General features: G+C 39.2%; 1 long non-coding RNA gene across 1 annotated transcript in view; it reads right to left on the reverse strand.

Annotated features, from left to right (window-relative positions):
- Positions 1-10983: 10983 nt before the first annotated feature.
- LOC147488002 (uncharacterized) overlaps positions 10984-19484 on the reverse strand; it is a 58992-nt gene continuing 50491 nt past the window's right edge. The window contains exon 2 of the long non-coding RNA XR_015201076.1: positions 10984-11195. This is a non-coding gene — a long non-coding RNA (uncharacterized LOC147488002). The remainder of the gene's footprint in view (positions 11196-19484) is intronic.

The raw sequence follows: 19484 nt of genomic DNA on the forward strand, positions 1-19484 counted from the left end.
TCGACCATGGATGACATATAAGAAGATGGAAAATGCATCGAAGTGCGTGTGTGACATAAGTTATGCGAACGAATGAACTCTAATTTCATAGATAAAGTCAACCCAAATCAAAATACAATTAAACGGTCTAAGCAACACAAATGGAAAGTTGAACAATCTAGTACAGAAACAAACACCCCACCCCCAAACAAATTTTTGGCAACGAAATTTAGAAAATTTGTTTTAAAAGCAGAAAGCAGGTCTTTTAAAGTCAGATTCCCGAGACTTCCTAAATTACTATTTTTATGATTTTAACAATTTTTATATTTTTTATGAATAAGGTTTAATATAAGAAAAACAATAAAGCAATAAATACATAATTCACACCATAGAAGAACATGACACAAAATCCGAGAAAACATGCAAGAGTAGAAAACATGAATTATGTTTAACGTGGACTTAGGATCCGGTACTTACAGCCACACACTCCATAAGGAGGGCCCGATTACCTGAATGGTGCACTTACCAATATATGGAAATGAAAGGAAGTACACCAATGAAAAAGGTCAGTCCTCATAGACAGGGTCCTATAAAAGGACTTTCTCTACATCAGGGGACAATAACTCGTGAAAATGTTTCAACCGTTGGCCATTAAATTGAAAGGTACTGTTGTCCTTGAGATTTACCAAGGTGATTGCCCCATGAGGGGTGACTTCAGTAACCAGAAAAGGACTAGGCCAATGGGTTTTTAATTTCCCTGGAAAAATATGTAGACGGGAGTTGTAAAGCAAGATTTTTTGACCTACCACAAACTCTTTGCGCAAGATTTGCTTATCATGAACATGTTTCATGTTAGCTTTATAATCCTTCGCGAGATCATAAGAATCGCTACGGATTTCTTCAAGCTCATTCAATTACAACTTGCGCTTGACACTCGCCTCATCGACATTGAAGTTAAGGCTTTTTATAGCCCATATAGCACGGTGCTCCAATTCAACGGGCAAATGACAAGGTTTCCCAAATACAAGTCTAAAGGGAGACATACCTATAGGAGTTTTGAAAGCCGTCCTATATGCCCATAAGTAGTGGTGTCAAATGGGCTAGGCCGGGCTGGCCCGACCCTCAAACAATGAAGCCCTCATGCTTTGAGGGTTGGGCCAGCCCTACCCTCATTTACTTCGAGGGTCGGGTCGGGTCGGGCCAATGCTTAAATCTCGAAGCCTTTACCCGCCCCTCAACCCTCTCGAAAGGGCTTGAAGGACAGGGCTTGAGGGCCAAACGTGAGGGCCGGATACTATGTTATACATTTGATTTACAAAATAAATTTAGAAACATTAGTTAAAAATGATAAAATCGAATGCACTTCACAATTAAACCTTCAAACTACTAAAAAAACTTGTTAAAGTTGTATTAGTAAATTAAGATCAGTTAAATTCATTTCATAAAATATTATAAAGAAATTATAAGGTTGACAAACTTAATAAATAAACATTTTTTTAAGTGATTTTTAGCATATTAATGTTAAAATGAAATATATTATAAAAAAATTTATTAAAATATATGTAATAAATGTTGAGGGCCTAATGAGGGCCGGGCTTAAGGGAGGGCTTAAGTTTCGAAATCTAGGCCCTTACCCTTCCCTCAAAAGCTTGAGGGCTGGGTCGGCCCAACCCAAGAATGTGTGAGGGCCTCATTTTGAGGGCTTTTTTGGCCCATGGGCCGGGTCGGGGCGGGCGGGCTAAGGGTTTGAGGGTCATTTTGACACCCCTACTCAGAAGGCATCAAATAGACGCTTTGACCAGTCCTTCCTATCAGGATTTATAGTTGTTTCTAATATCTTTTTGATTTCCCTATTGGAAACTTCTACTTGTCCGTTAGTTTGTGGATGATACGAAGTTGCTACTTTATGTGTAACTCCATACTTTTTCACTAGAGATGCAACAACTCTGTTGCAAAAATGTGTTCCACCATCGCTAATGATGGCTTTGGGAATGCCAAATCGACATAAAATATATTCTTTAACAAAAAATACAACTGTCTTATGGTCATTGCTACGGCAAGTCATGGCCTCTATCCATTTAGACACGTAGTCCATGGCGACTAGAATATAAATGAAACCGTGGAAAACTGGAAAGGGACCCATGAAATCAATGCCCCATACGTCAAAAATTTCTACCACCACAATTGGATTCAATGGCATCATATTACGCTTCGTGATTCGCCCAAGTTGTTGGCAACGAATGCACGTCTTGCAATGCACTTGGGCATCTTTAAAGAGAGTAGGCCAATAAAACCCACATTGAAGAATTTTAGCAGCTGTTTTCATACCACTAAAATGGCCACCACACTCTTTGTCGTGGCAGAATGAGAGAACCTCATTATATTCCCATTGGGGAATACAACGACGAATAATCTTATCCGCACAATACTTGAAAAGGTAGGGCTCATCCCAGTAGTATAGCTTAACTCTGGCCAAGAACTTCTTACGTTTATTTCTTGACCAATCATAAGGAATAATATCAAACGCTAAATAATTCACAATGTCAGCATACCATGGTGCAGAAAAAATAGCATACAGATGATCATCCGGAAAAGAGTCCGGTATGGAGTCAGAATCACTATCATCGTCGTTTATAAGTCTGGATAAGTGGTCGGCAACTACGTTTTCGACCCCTCGTTTGTTCTTTATTTCTAATGTGAATTCTTGCAGAAGAAGAATCCATCGGATTAATCTCTGCTTAGCATCCTTTTTTGCGATAAGGTACGTAAGGGCTGCATGGTCCGTGTAAACAAGAGTCTTAGAACCAACCAAATAAGGACGAAACTTATCTAAAGCATAAACGACAGCCAAGAATTCTTTTTCAGTAGTTGTATAATTCCTTTGAGCATCGTTTAGAGTTTTACTAGTGTTTCGACCCCCACCTACGTGGCAAACGTCCATTGGTAGGAGTCTCCACTTTATTCGTTTAATCGACAGGACTAAAGCCCAATTCGCAATATCATGGATCAATGTATAGGCTCATTAACTCATGTGGCTAAGGCTAAACCTTAGCCACATGGCTTGCCACTAATGTACGTTGATTTATGTCCAGATTCGTTTCTAATCAAAGAGATAATTATCAGTTGAAAGTTATAGTATATCACAATTACTCAAGCTACAAGATTACTTGAGCTACAAGGACTCTCTACTCTACCTATATAAATACCAAACTATTTTTCATCCAGAACTACGTTCTTGAGACTTGATCCCACTGATAATTTGGGTACATAGGCAACCGCAAGGTACAATCTCATCATTCCCCCGATCACCATCATTTTTCTAATTACTTTTCTACGTTCTTCATCTTTTCATCAACACTTGGTGTTTTGATCATATTTGGTCGAAACAACTAGCATAATAAATAACAGTGGATTTATTATCTAGTTTCTGTCCCAAAACAACACCAACGGCATAATCACTAGCATCACATATGAGTTTGAAAGGTTTAGACCAATCGGGAGGCTGTATAATGGGGGCAGAAGTTAAGGCGGCTTTTAAAGTTTTAAAAGCCTGTTTCTGATTAAAATTAAAATCAAAGATGGCCTCCTTTAAAAGCATATTAGTTAAGGGTCTAGCTATTTTCGAAAAATCTTTGATAAAACGCCTATAAAAACCTGCATGGCCTAGAAAGGCTCTAATATCATGGACAGTCCGTGGTATAGGTAAAGTCGCTATCTTATCTAGTTTGGCCTTATCTACTTTGATGCCATCACTAGATAGGATGTGACCTAGTACTATGCCTTTTTCACCATGAAGTGACATTTTTTCCAATTTAAAATAAGACTCTTCTCTTCACATCGTGTTAAAACTTTAGACAGGTTAGACAGGCATTCAGTGAAAGAGTCTCCATAGATAAAAAAAATCATCCATGAACACTTCCATGAAACGCTCTACCATGTCACTAAATATATGAAGCATACACGCTAGAAGGTATCAGGAGCATTACAAAGGCCAAAAGGCATTCATTTATAGGCGTATGTTCCAAAAGAACATGTGAAGGTAGTCTTTTCTTGGTCATCAATATCAATAATAATTTGGAAATAGCCAGAGTAGCTATCCAAAAAACAATAAAAATCATGACCAGCTAGACGTTCAAGCATCTGATCTATAAAGAGTAAAGGAAAATGATCCTTTCGTGTCATGGCATTTGAACGTCTATAATCAATACAGATCCTCCATTTCATAGGACCATGCGTGGCAACATATTCACCCTTGGCATTACGTACCGTGGTAATCCCTGATTTCTTTGGAACTACATGAATGGGACTTATCCATTCGCTATCAGATATTGGGTATATGATACCCACATCGAGTAAGCGTAAGACCTCTTCCCTGACCACTTCTTTCATGGCAGGGTTTAAACGACGCTGAGGTTCGCAGGAAGTCTTTGCGTTATCCTCTAAATGGATACGATGAGTGCACACATTAAGGTCAATTCCTTAATGTCGGCTAGGGACCAACCAATCGCAGAACGATATTCCCTAATCACCCTGATCAACCGTGTCTCTTCCTCTTTAGATAACAGAGAAAATATAATTACCGAATGACTACCATCCGGATCAAGTTGAATATACTTTAACTCAGGAGGAAGAGGTTTAAGCACCGGGGTAGAAGGAATATCGATAAATGCTTCTGGAGGGTCCTCATCTTGAGTAATGAATACTTGCTTAAGCAACAGGTCTTCAAACTCTGTATATGGAGCAACTGAAGGGTTTACGATTTGTGTAAACTCGAAGATGGTGTTGACTTTCTTTATGTAGGAGTCATCGACAAAATCTGAACTTCCAAAAGAAAGGAATTTATGCATATGGTTTTCTGGAAACGTGTTATTAAAGTAATCTTGAGCTAACCTCTCGATCATGCTAACCTCTCCATCTATAGACGAATCTAGTAACTGTTTCATCATTTTAAAAACATTTATCTCAACCGAAAGATGGCCAAAAGACAAGGACATCGAACCATCGCGGCAGTTTATAAGCGCGTTGGCAGTCGCCAAGAAGGGTCGCCCTAAAATGATCGGAATAGAGTCGTTAGCAACTTCTGTATCGAGAATAACAAAATTAACAGGATAGTAGAAATCTTGGACCTTAACAAGTACATTTTCAACCACACCCTTAGGGTACTTAATAGATCGATCCACTAATTGCAACGTCATTTTAGTAGGTTGCATCTCTTGTAGACCTATTTGTTTGTATAGATAATACGGGAGTAAGTTAACACTCGCCCCCAGGTCTAGTAAAGCGGTCGTTGTATGGGAATCTCCTAAGGTGCATTATCTGATGGGGCGAATCGTGGTCCTTGTACTTAACGATTCCATTGTGTTCCGTTAAAGTTGGAAACTGTTCAGTTAAAAAGGCGTCCTTAGGAATACTTGTCTTACGCCTTTTAGTGTACAACTCTGTGAGAAACTTAGCATGGTGAGGTAATTTTTTAATTGCGTCCAGAAAAGGTAAGTTTATCGTTAGATTTTTAAAAACTTCCCTAATCTCGTCGAAGTTTGTATCCTTGTTTAACATAGCTAATTTCTGGGGAAACGGTGGTTTCTCTCTATATTTAGCGTATGAATCAACTGGATGTCTAACCTTTGATTTCTGTTTCTTAGGTTGTGGTTTAACTGGTACCTCTATAGGGGTAGGCTCTTCAGTTTCTATTACGGTATCTAGTACAATCTCCGGTGTAGGGATAACTGGTGGGGTAACTATAGACATAGTTACTTTGTTATCAACCACTCTCCCAGAACGGAGAGTGGAGATGGCATTTAGCTCACCTACATTTTCATTTTCCGTACTAGTATTACCATTTACCTCAAAGGCTGTGTTTGGTGTTTTAGGATTAGGTATCGCTTGTCCTGGAAACACACATTTAGGTTGCACTTTCTCTTGAGCTAACTGCTGTAAGGAAAGTTGGGTGACTTGTAAAATCTGTTGTTGAGATTTCATAAAGGTATCAAAATAATCCGGTTGTGGAATAGTATTTGCTACTAGTTGTGTGACAAGAACTATGTCACGTTGATTATTAATAGATGGATTTTTGTAGTTATTATTTACCGGAACGATACCTCTATTAGTATTATAATTATAATTATTATAATTATTATAATTATCCTGACCTTGTCCTTGTCGTGGTTGAGCTTGGTTGTTATAATTATAATTACCCTGACCTTGTCCTTGACCTTGTCGTAGTGGGCCTTGGTTATAATTGTTTGCTGGCTTAACATTTTGATTATTAAACCCTGGAGGTGTTACATGTTGATTATTTCTCCAACTGAAATTAGGATGCTGTCTCCAGGGGGCGTTAGGAATAGGAAAACTATTAATCGAGCAAACATTATCTTGTTTGATGTTGTTGTTGTTCATAGAAAAAAGGACAATAGAGTCGGGATGCTCTGGACTCGAACAAAAATTACATGGATTGGAGTTGACATTTATGACGGGGATCGGCGTTTGTTGAACAGAAATAGACTCTACCTTTTTAGTTAGAGATTCGATTAAATTTTTAAGTTCCGGATCGGGTTTCATCTCAAACATACCGGCGGCTTTAACTATTTGAAGAACAAAGGAATGGGGAGAAATCGTCACTACCCCAGTTATTATTACGCTTAGTTTGATCTTCTAAAAATTTATAAGCCTCTGAGGCTCCCTTACTTAGGAAACTACCTCCATTCATTATGTCAAGCACCTCCTTGTGGTGGTGTAATAGTCCCTTGGAAAAGGCACGAACTAGCGTGTCTTTCGCGAGGTTATAGGGTGGACACTCTATAAGTAGATCGGTGAAACGATTCCAAGCCTCTAAAAATGATTCATGAGGATTCTGTCGAAAGAAATGAATCTTGGAAAACATTTCATTGGTCTTCAGTGGTGGGTAAAAATGTTCCATAAACAGTTGAACAAGTTTAGCCCACAAGTCCATTTAATTTGGCTTTGGGCGCTTTAACCAAGACGCCGCCTTATTGGCTAAAGTGAAGGGAAATACCCTTAGGTTAATTTGTTCAGCACCAACCATAGGATGGTGGAATGTAGTAAGAACTTGGTCAATCCTGCGCATGTGCTGATAAGGCTTTTCATGGTCTAACCCATGAAAAACGGGTAACAAATTAAATATATTTGGAGGGATTCGGAAATCCCCCACTGGGTCTGATAGAACGATGCAAGTTTTAGGGATATCGTTCAAGGCTTTGTAAAAGTCAGAGAGAGGAGACTCTCTTTCTTCAGCCATTACTTCAGGTGGTGTGTGTGGTATATTAATTAGAGGTGTAGTGAGTGGTATACTAGAAAGGCGTGTTTGTTGACATTGCCGGTTGATTACGTTAGACATTTTTCTTCGGCCTGACTTTAATCTCATGCAAGGCTAAGCCAATCTTAACGAAACACAACAACACTCCAAACAATCTTGATATGCTAGTATGAACCTCTAACAGGAGATGCGAGGTGTGGAAGAAAAGAGTACCTGAATGCCTCCTTGCTTCGCTTATAAATAGCGTCTTGTTTACGCGTGCTCAGTGTGTATAACAAGTTAAAACACTGAAAACTATGAAGAAATGGAAATTTGAAACAAACCTGTGGAAATCGGGCGGTTTAGAGGGAGGGTAAGCTCGAGAATAGGCCTAAGTAGAGGCGACGTGGCTGTGTTCGAGGCCGGAGTTGGAGTTCAGGGCTCTTGGCAGAGGCGTGCTCCAATTTAGCCTTGGTGGGGCGCAGGTAGCACTCAGGGAAAACCTCGAGATCCAGGCGCTTCAGCGAGGGGGGAACTCGTGTTTTGCCTTGGCAAGGCGCGGGTCGCGCTCAGCCAAAGAGTGGAGTTCCAGGCGCTTGGGCGCGGGTCGCGCTCCATGTAATTTGTTGAGGAAAATTTTCAATGCTGAAACGGACAACCACAGTGAGAATCAAACAAGGATGGGTGGGTTATGGGACTTTGGAAAATTAACAATTCTAAAGAAAACAATGCTAAAGGTAACTAAGATGGCAGCGGCGCCATTTGATAAACGTAAAATTGATAGTTTTACTAATGAATAAAGTGATGAAACTCTAAACGCAAGTAAAACTAAAAACTGAACTTGTACTAGATTTATCAAAGATTTCAACTCTCGATACTACTAAAGTAGAGTTGGAATAGAAGATTCGTTCCACTCCTAGTTCTTAGCATTCAAGTTTCCTACGACTATAAATCCTACCAAAGTCAATGAGAGAATTACGAATTATACTACGAAATGCTATGGAATACTAAGGTTTTACTCTAGAATAAGAATTAGGGGGGAATTGAATCCACCTTGAATCCAACTTAAGAAACTAGCATAGATTGTTGTAATCCAATTCTTACCGTACCCCCCGTAAGAATTGGTCGTTCTAATCCTTAATTATACATGGCATCTCTACCAATTCATAACTAGCATGTGAGGTCGTCCACCCATTCTCATGGCGAATCAACGACCTTTTAGAGTGGAAGAGACTCTTACAACGATTCTACGCTAACAAAATCAAGTTTTCATCAAGGCTTCATCAAACCCCTCTAATGGAGGTTTAGCCTCGATTCATCAAACTATCATTTCCAAATGAAATTGAATAAGACATAACATAAAGATTCTAACTTTAGTAATGTAAAGATTCTAATAAATAATTCAAAACTAAATTAAACAACTAAGAAATGAATAACAACTAATAACTGAATTTAGATCTAAGTACTTCAATAAGTCAAAACCGAAATTATCAAGACTAACTATTTTATTTAATCCAATGAATAATAACAATCATTCAATAATCTAAATTAAAACAAGGAATGAAAACTAATTAATAAACTAATTAAAATTCTCAAACTAGATCTAGAACTAAGGTTTAATGGCTACTCTAATGGCTACTTTCTAACCTAAGCTAATTGATACTTAAGAGCTAAGTCTTGTGTGTGGAAATGGAGGAGACCAGATTCACATTTTCGTGCATGGGCTGAGGGTCCATGTTTTGGGTTGGAAAATTGAGCCCAAAGCCCAATTTTTTCAGTCCACAGGGCCCTTTTCAGTTGGCTTTGACTTCAAAAAGCTTTTCGTTCATTTCTGCTCCTCTGATTGGGTAAAGGTTTAGACCATTGGAAAGCTCTTTCTGAGCCAGTCATTTTGACATAAGGTACGCCCAATTCCAAGGCCTGAGTCCAAAGATACGATCTTCGGAAGTTCTGCTGACTTTTGTGTGTTGTTTCTGCCCGTCTTGGCCTTTAATTCCAGAACTTCTTAGCAACCAACCATTTGCTCCTTTATATCGCCAAAGCGACACATTTATGCACATAATTGACTTCAATGTTTGAAATACATAAAAGCACGTAATTAACATTAATTTTTATTTATTACTCGCATAATTGGTCTAAAAGTATTATTGTTAAGGGGTTAAAACTACAGTTTTGGGCTCTTATCAATAAGCAATATAAACAATATCATCACAATTAATTAAAATAAAATGAAAAAATTAAAACATTCGATATATTTTTAGCACAAAATGCAACAACATCCATTTCGTTTCAATGAAACCAAACTCAAAATAAATTACAACAAAAAAAATGCTATTCTAGGCATTTCATGAAACATCTAGTGCATTTTATCAAACTTATATTTTAGACAACCAAATTAAAACCAACTTCATCTACGCAATCTCGAAGTTGTTTTACACATTTAATAAAAAAAAACAATGCACTTTACAATCATTTAAATCCAACATTAAACCAAGAATAGCTAACAATTTAGAAACTAAAACGCTAAAAATTCAAATCCCACTGTAGATTGACTTAAAAACAAAACTTTACTACAACAATACAAAATTTGTTTGAAACTTGCGGTACTGTGATATTGTAAATCTGTAACTGAACTGTAAACAAATTGAAAATAAATCATTAAAGTTTTTTTTTTTGAATTTATCCAATTTAATTTACATAATAAATTGCAAAAAATAAAAAGTCGAAATTGAAAGGTTCAAATTGAGAGTAGCGGGAGAGAGCAGTCGTGACTTTCAGCGCCAAAAAATTTCTTGTCGAATAAGTTGCTGCAAGGTTTTCTTTTTTATTTTCTTTTTTGTTTTGTCTTAGTCAGTTTCAATTCAGAAAACGTGGGGTGGAGTGTGAATAAGTTGCTGCAAGGTTTTCTTTTTTATTTTCTTTTTGGTTTTGTCTTAGTCAGTTTCAATTCAGAAAACATGGGGTGGAGTGCTTTGAATGGCGGGTGTATGACAGATGGGGTGATATTTGGGCACCACCTTTGGTGTGATTCTGTACCTTAGTTCAAGCTGGTTGGGCTTTGGCCAAATATTATATATATTTATAGCATGCAATGTTAAATTAGATTAAATTGGAGTATGGCCCAAATGTAGTCAGAACATAGGCTCAACCCAAGAGCATACATGAATTATGGAGGTACATTTTGATATTGTATCCTTTAAATATATATGTGCTTTATTTGATCACAAATTGAATCCCTTCTTCCAAGAAAACATAATGTTAACATATCAGATGTCTTTTGTAGGCAGGTCATAAGGGTCCATTCACTTCTTCTCCAAAAATACATTATCTTCACACTTTTACAACTTTAACTGTGTTTGTCCAAACAATTATGTTAAAGAGAAGGAGATGGACCGGATGAGAGCAAGAGAGTTCAAAAACGGTGGAAAATGAGAAGGTCAAAAGTAGGATAATTGTTTGAGGCGGGAGCATGGGAAATAAAACAAACAACGGAAAATCCCTAGGCAAAGAGGATGCATGCCACAGAAAATAGAAGAGATCGTTGGATAAGAAATCTCATTTACGGTTGAAGGAGAAGCTGTCACAGCCCGAATTTCTAAACAATAACAAAGTGAATATTTGAAATATAATTATCTCAAACATCACTAGGTTCACTTGTTTAAAAACCCAGACTATGACGGAGAATACTACACATACAAACCCTAATAGCCATGTCATTAAAGAAACAACTTAAAATAAAATAATCCCAATAATTATCCGAAATCTCTTTATTAAGATAACATCCTTCCAAATAAAACATCAAACAACTCTCCAATTAAAGTTCATCACTACCATGTCCTCATGCCATAAAAAAATAAACTACGTTATTACATTCTTCCAACAAAGAAATCAAACCTAAAAGAAAACTAACGGACCGCTCCAGGCACGAATCCCAATCACACGCCGCGGTTCCACTGCCTTCCACCTATGTTCCCAAGAACACACCCACGTTGCCAAAACAAAGCAAACATGGGTCAGCAAATTGAATTTGCTGGTATGAGTAGACTAAATACATATAATCATTTCATACTTTACTTATTCAACTAACACTTTAAATCTATCATAACCTAATCATTCTCAGCTTGGAAGACACTTAGTTCCGTCATCTCAACTGGCATAGTTTTTTCCCAAGCAAAACTTTCATTTTATTAACTTCCATTGTATTAACTCATTCTAATAACTCCTTTTAATATCTAAATAATTGAATTACACTTACCGATATCCGCCGCTGTATAAGGGTAGGACCGCGTCCCTGCACAAAATATTATTAAGTCCTACCCTCCTGCAAAAGAAAGTTAGAACTTGTATATATAACATATGTAGATATTCTATATGTATTCAAAGGTAAACCCAAGCACACTCGTATAAACAAATCCATTTCTCTTATCAATTAATCAATTACTTTTCTTATACACCCACCCTTTAGTACCTACTCCACGATTTGCACTCCACACATTTGCCAAATCACACATTTCTGTGTGCCTCTCTCCCACCGAATATCACAATATCATAGCCATCTTTGGGCTTTCATACACATATTTCACAGCCTCTTTGGGCACAAAACTCAGGTCATTCATGGCACATTCAATGAATACCTATCCTATCACTAACGGGCCATTCATGGCACATTCAATGAATGCCCTGGGTCATTCCTGCCACATTCAAGGAATACCCAATCCTACATTCCCGTACATTCAAGGAATACAACTAACCCGCAAGGCGAAATACCTTAGTTCCTCTTTAGGGCAGTCCACTACAATTTGGTCATTCATGGCACATTCAATGAATACCCTTATATAACACTAACGGGCCATTTATGGCACATTCAATAAATGCCCACCTACATATGACTTAATCAGTCATAAACTCAATTCTAAAACTTGAGGCGTGGAGAGTTCTAAAAGGGTGCGGTAAGTTTTGTTTACGCATTATTGTATTTTATTGTATATATTATTTCAGAGAACGTAGGAATATCTTGATTCAATTAATTTTGGTTTACGCGTTATTAATTTCATGAATGTATAAATGTCATAACGTTGTGTATCGCAAAAGACTGAAAAATCACAAAGCAGTAAATACACGTACACATGTATATTTATAAAGGTCCTAGCCTAAGGTCAAACACGTTAATAGTCCTAGACTTATCCTATTAGACCGAATCATAATTTTAGGAAAAGTCAAATTTTCGGGTCAACTGGTCAAAGTCAACAGTCAACTCTGGTCAACCCGGCCTAAACTCCAAAAACCCAAAAGCCCAAATCCTAAGGCCCATAGTCTAATCTAAAAGTCAAATTTTAAAAATCCAAAACAAAGAGATAATAGCCCACGATTTTGGCCCAAGCCCAAAATCGTTTTTTTTACTCGTTCATCTCCTTCCTCTCAATTTCAAACAACCACCACCCACCACCCACGGCCACCACCCGGCCATCCATGGCAAAAAGAAACCCCGCGGTTTGGTTCAGGGAGAAAAACCCTAGCTACCCATATCAACAATTCACCATTCTGTTATACTGAAGAAATTCGACCGACGCCATTAAAGCTCTCTTTGCAAGCTTCAATTGTCAAATTTCCAACACCCAATCCACCACCAACAATCCCCTCAACCCAACAACCTAACCTCACAACAAAATCTAAACAAAACGATCCAAACAAAACCAACCCAAACAATCAAAAGCAGCGGGGCCGGTTTGGTCACCATTGAAGCTTTTCCGGGCTTCAACAAAGACACCCAATCCTCATCCCAACGGTACCCTATTCATCCTCAACAATCCTCTCAACCCAACAACGGTTTAACGGTTCCACACATATACAAAGACAACTTAAAAGAGTTCAGAAAACATGGATACTGGGACCGACTTCAATGAAAACAAAGAAAGAGCGTTTTGGGTGGGTTCAAGGCTTTGACAACCTCCGAACCCACAACTCTCCATCCACCAATTCCTGAATCGTAAATCGTCCAATCTGTTCATAGCCAGCAAAAACTAACGAGCGGTATGTAGAAAAAAACAGTATGTAGAATAACATGTTTATCAATTCGACAGAAAAACCACAATCGAAGAATATGCAGAACAAAAATACTGAGGGGAAACCTAGGTTTTTCCTCGTACCCATAAAACTGTAAATCTCAAGGTGAGGTGAAATAGAAATAAAAATATGACTACTCACTGTGAAAATCGAGCGAGCTCCCTCTCGAAATCGAAATCGACCGTCTCGCGAAACTGGACGATCTTTCTGGTTCAAACCTCTTTTTTTTCTCTCGGTAAAACTCTCCCCTTTTTTTTCTCTCGTTTTGTTTTTCTCCAAAAAAACTCTACGTGAGGAACCCCTATTTTCTAGTTTTTCAAACCTCTCCGAAAAACCCGGGTTTTAAACCTATCTACTTACTTACGGGCTTTTTTTTCAAAACTACTGGATATCCTATTTCTGTTTTCTATTTACATTATTATTATTATTAATATTTATATTATTATAGAAAAAGCAAATAAAAATACGGGGTGTTATAATATACACACCTTAAAAGGATCTCGGCCCCGAGATTCAAGGTAGCGTGTCGAGAAAAGCTCGTCGGTGCATCCGTCTTATCTTATCTTCAAGTTCCTGTGTCACGTCATTTTCCCTTTCACTCCAATCGCACTTTTACCAAGTTTACAATCCTCCTCCTAAGGTGTTTCACATCCCTATCTACTATCATGATAGGCCTCACCGTGTAAAAGTTACATCATCGTTCAACTCTCTAGCTCTGGCGTTTGGACAACCTCGGTGGGATCTTTCACACATTTCGTAGCATAGACGCGTGGAAGACATCGTGAATCATTGCTAAGTTAGGCGGCAAAGCAAGACGATACGCCAAACTACCAATGGAGGCTACTATCTCATATGGTCCAATATATCGTGGACTCAACTTCCCTTTCATGCCAAACCTCATAACTCCTCTCATAGGGGAAACCTTCAAAAACACGAAATCGCTTTCTGAAAAACTCTACCCGTTTCCTCTTCAAATCTGCATAACTTTTTTACGCTTACTCAGGTCTTTAATCCTTTCTCTAATGACTTTAATCTGCTTTCGGATGTCTCTCTCACTATCTCGGCCCAAGCAACACTCGGTCTCCCACATCTGCCCAACAAGCAGGTGATCGACATGGACGCCCATACAAAGCCTCAAAGGGTGCCATACCGATGCTCGACTGGAAACTGTTATTATATGCAAACTCCACCAAAGGTAAATGCTCCTCCCATACTCCACCAAAATCCATTACACAAGACCGTAACATATCTTCTAATATCGATTCACCCTCTCTCATGCGTCCATGCAATGCGAGGGATGATAAGCGATGACTCATCGCCAAACTAGTGCCCATAGCCGCGGCTGAAAACTCTTCCAAACTTCGGAGTGAACAAAGGATCTCGATCTGAAACAATACTCTTTGGAATCCCATAACCCCCGACCACTTCCGAATGTACAAGGAAACTAACTTTATCAGTATTTCTACGCATCGTCAATAGGGATGAAATGAGCAGATTTCGTTAGGCGATCAACAATAACCCAAATAGATTCATTACCTCTCCGAGACTTAGGCAAACCATCAATGAAATCCATAGAAATATGCTCCCATTTCCACATCGGTATCTCTAATGGCGCAATAATCCGTAAGGCCTCGATGCTCTGCTGCTTTAACCTGGCCGACAAGTTAAACACCGAGAAATATATTCTCCGACATCTCTTTTCATTCCTTCCCACCAAAAGGTCCTCTTCAAGTCTTGGTACATCTTCGTTCCTCGGGATGAATTGTAAACGAGAGCGATGAGCTTCATATAATATTTCCTTCTTTAACTTTCTGCGTCATCCGGGTACACATAATCTCTCATGGAATCTCAATCCTCCATCGGAATCCTTGCCTAATCGGACGGACAATCATCTAAAATATCAATGACCGGATCATCCAACCGACTCAAAAAGAAATCGGTCTCGTGTTTGCATGGCAATCACTCTATCGAAAATCACCGCCTAACCTCCAAACTACATATATACCCCTCATCGTAGATCCGGTGTAGTCCGGACATCATAAGCGGCTATAGTCTCTAAACTCTTCCACTCTTGCACCATAAGAGTGGTCAAAACACTGTGCAATCGACTAAGTGCATCCATGACTACATTGCCCTTGCCACGGGTGATCTTGAATCTCGAAGTCATAACTACTTATGAACTCCATCCATCTCTCATTGTCTCATATTCAACTCCTTACGTGAATACGGATACTTCAAACTCTTGTGATGCGTGTAAAGCTCGAACTTCTCACCATATAAATAATGTCTCCACACCTTCAAAGCAAAACCACCGCCGCTAACTCCGGTCATGAGTAGGATAACGCGTCTCGTGTATCTTCAACTGCCGTGGAAGCATCGACACCACCTTTCGGGTCTTGCATTAACACACACCCAAAACCGGTTCCACTAGCATCCAGTAAAAACCACTAGCTTTCCGCCTCTAGTGGGATTACTAGAATTGGGCTGTAGTCAACCTCTGTTTCAATTCTAGGAAAGCTTTCTCACAATCATTAGTCCACATAAACTTCACATCTTTCCTAGTTAACTTGGTGGTGAGCTGCAATAAGTGAGAACTTCTCAATAAATCTCCGATAATATCCATTAACCCCAAGAAACTTCTAATCTATGTAGCGATTGGTTGGTTGTTTCCATTCTTTCATCGCAAAGAACCTTCTCGGGTCTACAACAATCCCTTCACTAGATACCACATGTCCCAAGAAACGAATTTCTTCTTCCCAAAAATGGCACTTGCTAAACTTAGCATACAACTTATGTTCGAAACGTCTGCATCACTATCTTCAAATGCATCTTATGTTCTTCTGTGTTTTGTGAATAAACTAAAATGTCATCAATGAAAACAATCACAAATTTATCCAAATAGGGTCTGAATATACGATTCATCAGGTCCATAAAGAATGCTGTGTGCATTAAATCGACCCAAAAGGCATCCACAGAAAAACTCATACAACCCATAACGAGTTCTAAATGGCGATCAAAGGAATACTCTTCTCTTCAACTCCCATCGATAATAACCGGTCCTTAAATCAAACTTGAAAATATTTTAGCCCCTTTCAGTGATCCAACAAGTCATCAATCCTAGGAAGCGGATACTTATTTTTATAGTCACCGATTTAAATCCACGAAGTCAATACACATCCTCAAAGTACCATCCTTCTTGGAAACAAAATAGCGGTAGCACCCCATGGTGAGTTGCTCGGTCATTATGAACCGGGTCATACACACCTTAAAAGATTCAAACCCATATACTCAAAAGATATGGTTAAGCCAAAAAACAAAATCACTAAACATTAAACTCTTACCCCTTTCTTGAGTAATTCCTCGACTTGCACTTTCATTTAGATCCAATAGCTTAGGTGCCAACTGTAAGCCCGACTTTGAAACTGTGCGGTCCCGGTAACAAAGTCTATCATGAAACTCCACCTCCCTCTTGGGTGGCAACCACGGAATCTCTGAAAAACATCCTCGAAGTCTCTCACTACTTCCACATCAGCGATATCCCCCGTGGGTATCTCTCTATAGAGCACGTGAAGCTAGACATCACTAAGTCCTCTTTACTAACACGGTGTGAATCAACCTCGGCATGCGGTGTATTCACTATAACCTCCTCCTCAAGACAATCCAAGGTAACATGATAAGCGTGTCAACCGGTCCATACCAAGTATGAAATGGAAACCCTCAAACCCCTAAAACACGATCAAGTCTACCATAAAGATCACGGTCTAAGAAACACAACTTAAAACCTTTGCACTCGTCATATAAGGTAATGAGAACCTCCTAACGGTGTCTCAACACACAAGGGCTTAGGTAAAGGGTAGTTTTAAAACTTTCTTTCTCAACATCTTGACGTGAGATATAAAGGAATGTGAAGCACCGAATCAAACAAAACTCTGAATGTAAACCGAGATGAACTAAAGGTACCTTCAACATTCCTGTGTCCGGCATAGGCTGATAGGCTCTAGCACGAGTGATTGGTCTTTGCCGGTGCTCTGATACCGCTGATTTCCACGCTTGGTAGGGCAATAACGAGATAAATGCCCCACTCGCTACACTCCCAACCAAAAGCCCTTTCAGCGGGAACTATGGCTCTAAGAGTGGGTCTTTGTGCGGTAAAAGTAATGATCTTTGGTCGATACGGAGGAGGGCGGGGAGCTCGACTCGACCTCAACCTTCTGGGGACCCCGCCTCGCCATCGCGATTCCCCGAGGTCTATAGCCTCGGTCGCCCGGTGGCCTATAACCACCCCTGGCGATGAAATCCTCCCGGGGTCGGAATACACCCTGGCGATGAAATCCTCCCACGAAACCCCGGGATGGTGGTCTCAAAGCGGAACCCTTTGAGGTACATCGTAAGGCCTAAACCGATTCGGCTGCCTGCTCAAAAGGCCTAGGACCAACAAGCGGTATCTCACCAAACTTCCTCTTCCCCTCGACTCTCTTATGGCTGCATTACGCTCCTCATATCTCAAGGCCAAGTCCAACACACGATCAAAAGTGTCCCCATCAAAAGGAATCAACTTGCGGACAAGTGACTCTCTAACCAGCGTATGAACTTTTGGTTTTCTTCTTGTCGATATCCACAAGATAGGGAGCAAACCTTGATAACTCATTAAACTTGGTCACATACCCGATCCACGGACTTCCCGTCTTGAGTCAACTCGAGAACTGTTGAGCCAATTGCTCTTTTCTTGCCCTCGGAATGAACTTACTCTCAAATCTAATCTTGAAGTCTTCCCAAGTCAAAGTTCTAGTGTCCGGACTAGGGGTGAGAGCTTCGCCACCAAAACCTAGCGTCATCAAGTTGGTGGTGCCAACTCCTAACCACGAACCTCGATAAAAGCTGCGATACGCTCAAACACATTTTCACAACTTTGAATCCAAGACTCGCTGCAATCGCATTCCCAACACCAATAAATGCCTGCCAAGAGTACCAAACTCCTTATTGCGCTTAGCAAAAGGATCTCCCTGAACTGGATGGTTATTCTGCATAGCCTGCAACAACTGATTCAACTGTACTCCTGACATCTGTACTGGAGTGTTCACTGCAGGTCCAGTGGTATTACCATTTCGTGTCTCAACCATGATCTACAGTTCAAACAAAACTCCCATTAATATTCACATATATCCAAAACTCTCAACACTATAACCCATATTCCACATCCGAGGATCACTTAGACTTTCCAACACTAAGCTAACCTAGGCTCCGATACCAAAATGTCACAGCCCGAATTTCTAAACAATAACAAAGTGAATATTTGAAATATAATTATCTCAAACATCACTAGGTTCACTTGTTTAAAACCCGGACTATGGCCGGAGAATATTACACATACAAACCCTAATAGCCATGTCATAAAAGAAACAACTTAAAATAAAATAATCCCAATAATTATCCGAAATCTCTTTATTAAGATAACATCCTTCCAAATAAAACATCAAACAAACTCTCCAATTAAAGTTCATCACTACCATGTCCTCATGCCATAAAAAAATAAACCACGTTATTACATTCTTCCAACAAAGAAATCAAACCTAAAAGAAAACTAACGGACGGCTCCAGCACCGAATCCCAATCACACGCATGGCGGTTCGGTCGCCTTCCACCTATGTTCCCAAGAACACACCCACGTTGCCAAAACAAAGCAAACATGGGTTGACAAATTGAATTTGCTTTGGTATGAGTAGACTAAATACATATAAACATTTTAATACTTTACTTATTCAACTAACACTTTAAATCTATCATAACCTAATCATTCTCTTGGAAGGCAGTTAGTTCCGTCATCTCAAAAGTGGCATAGTTTTTTCCCAAGCAAAACTTTCATTTTATTAACTTCCATTGTATTAACTCATTCTAATAACTCCTTTTAATATCTAAATAATTGAATTACACTTACCGATATCCCCATTTGTATAAGGGTAGGACCGGCGTCAAGACAAAATATTATTAAGTCCTACCCTCCCGAAAAGAAAGTTAGAACTTGTATATATAACATATGTAGATATTCTATATGTATTCAAAGGTAAACCCAAGCACACGCTCGTATAAACAAATCCATTTCTCTTATCAATTAATCAATTACTTTTCTTATACACCCACCCTTTAGTACCCTACTCCACGATTTGCACTCCACACATTTGCCAAATCACAC

Source organism: Coptis chinensis, chromosome 7, assembly GCF_015680905.1.
Source record: "Coptis chinensis isolate HL-2020 chromosome 7, ASM1568090v1, whole genome shotgun sequence".
Taxonomy (NCBI): domain Eukaryota; kingdom Viridiplantae; phylum Streptophyta; class Magnoliopsida; order Ranunculales; family Ranunculaceae; genus Coptis; species Coptis chinensis.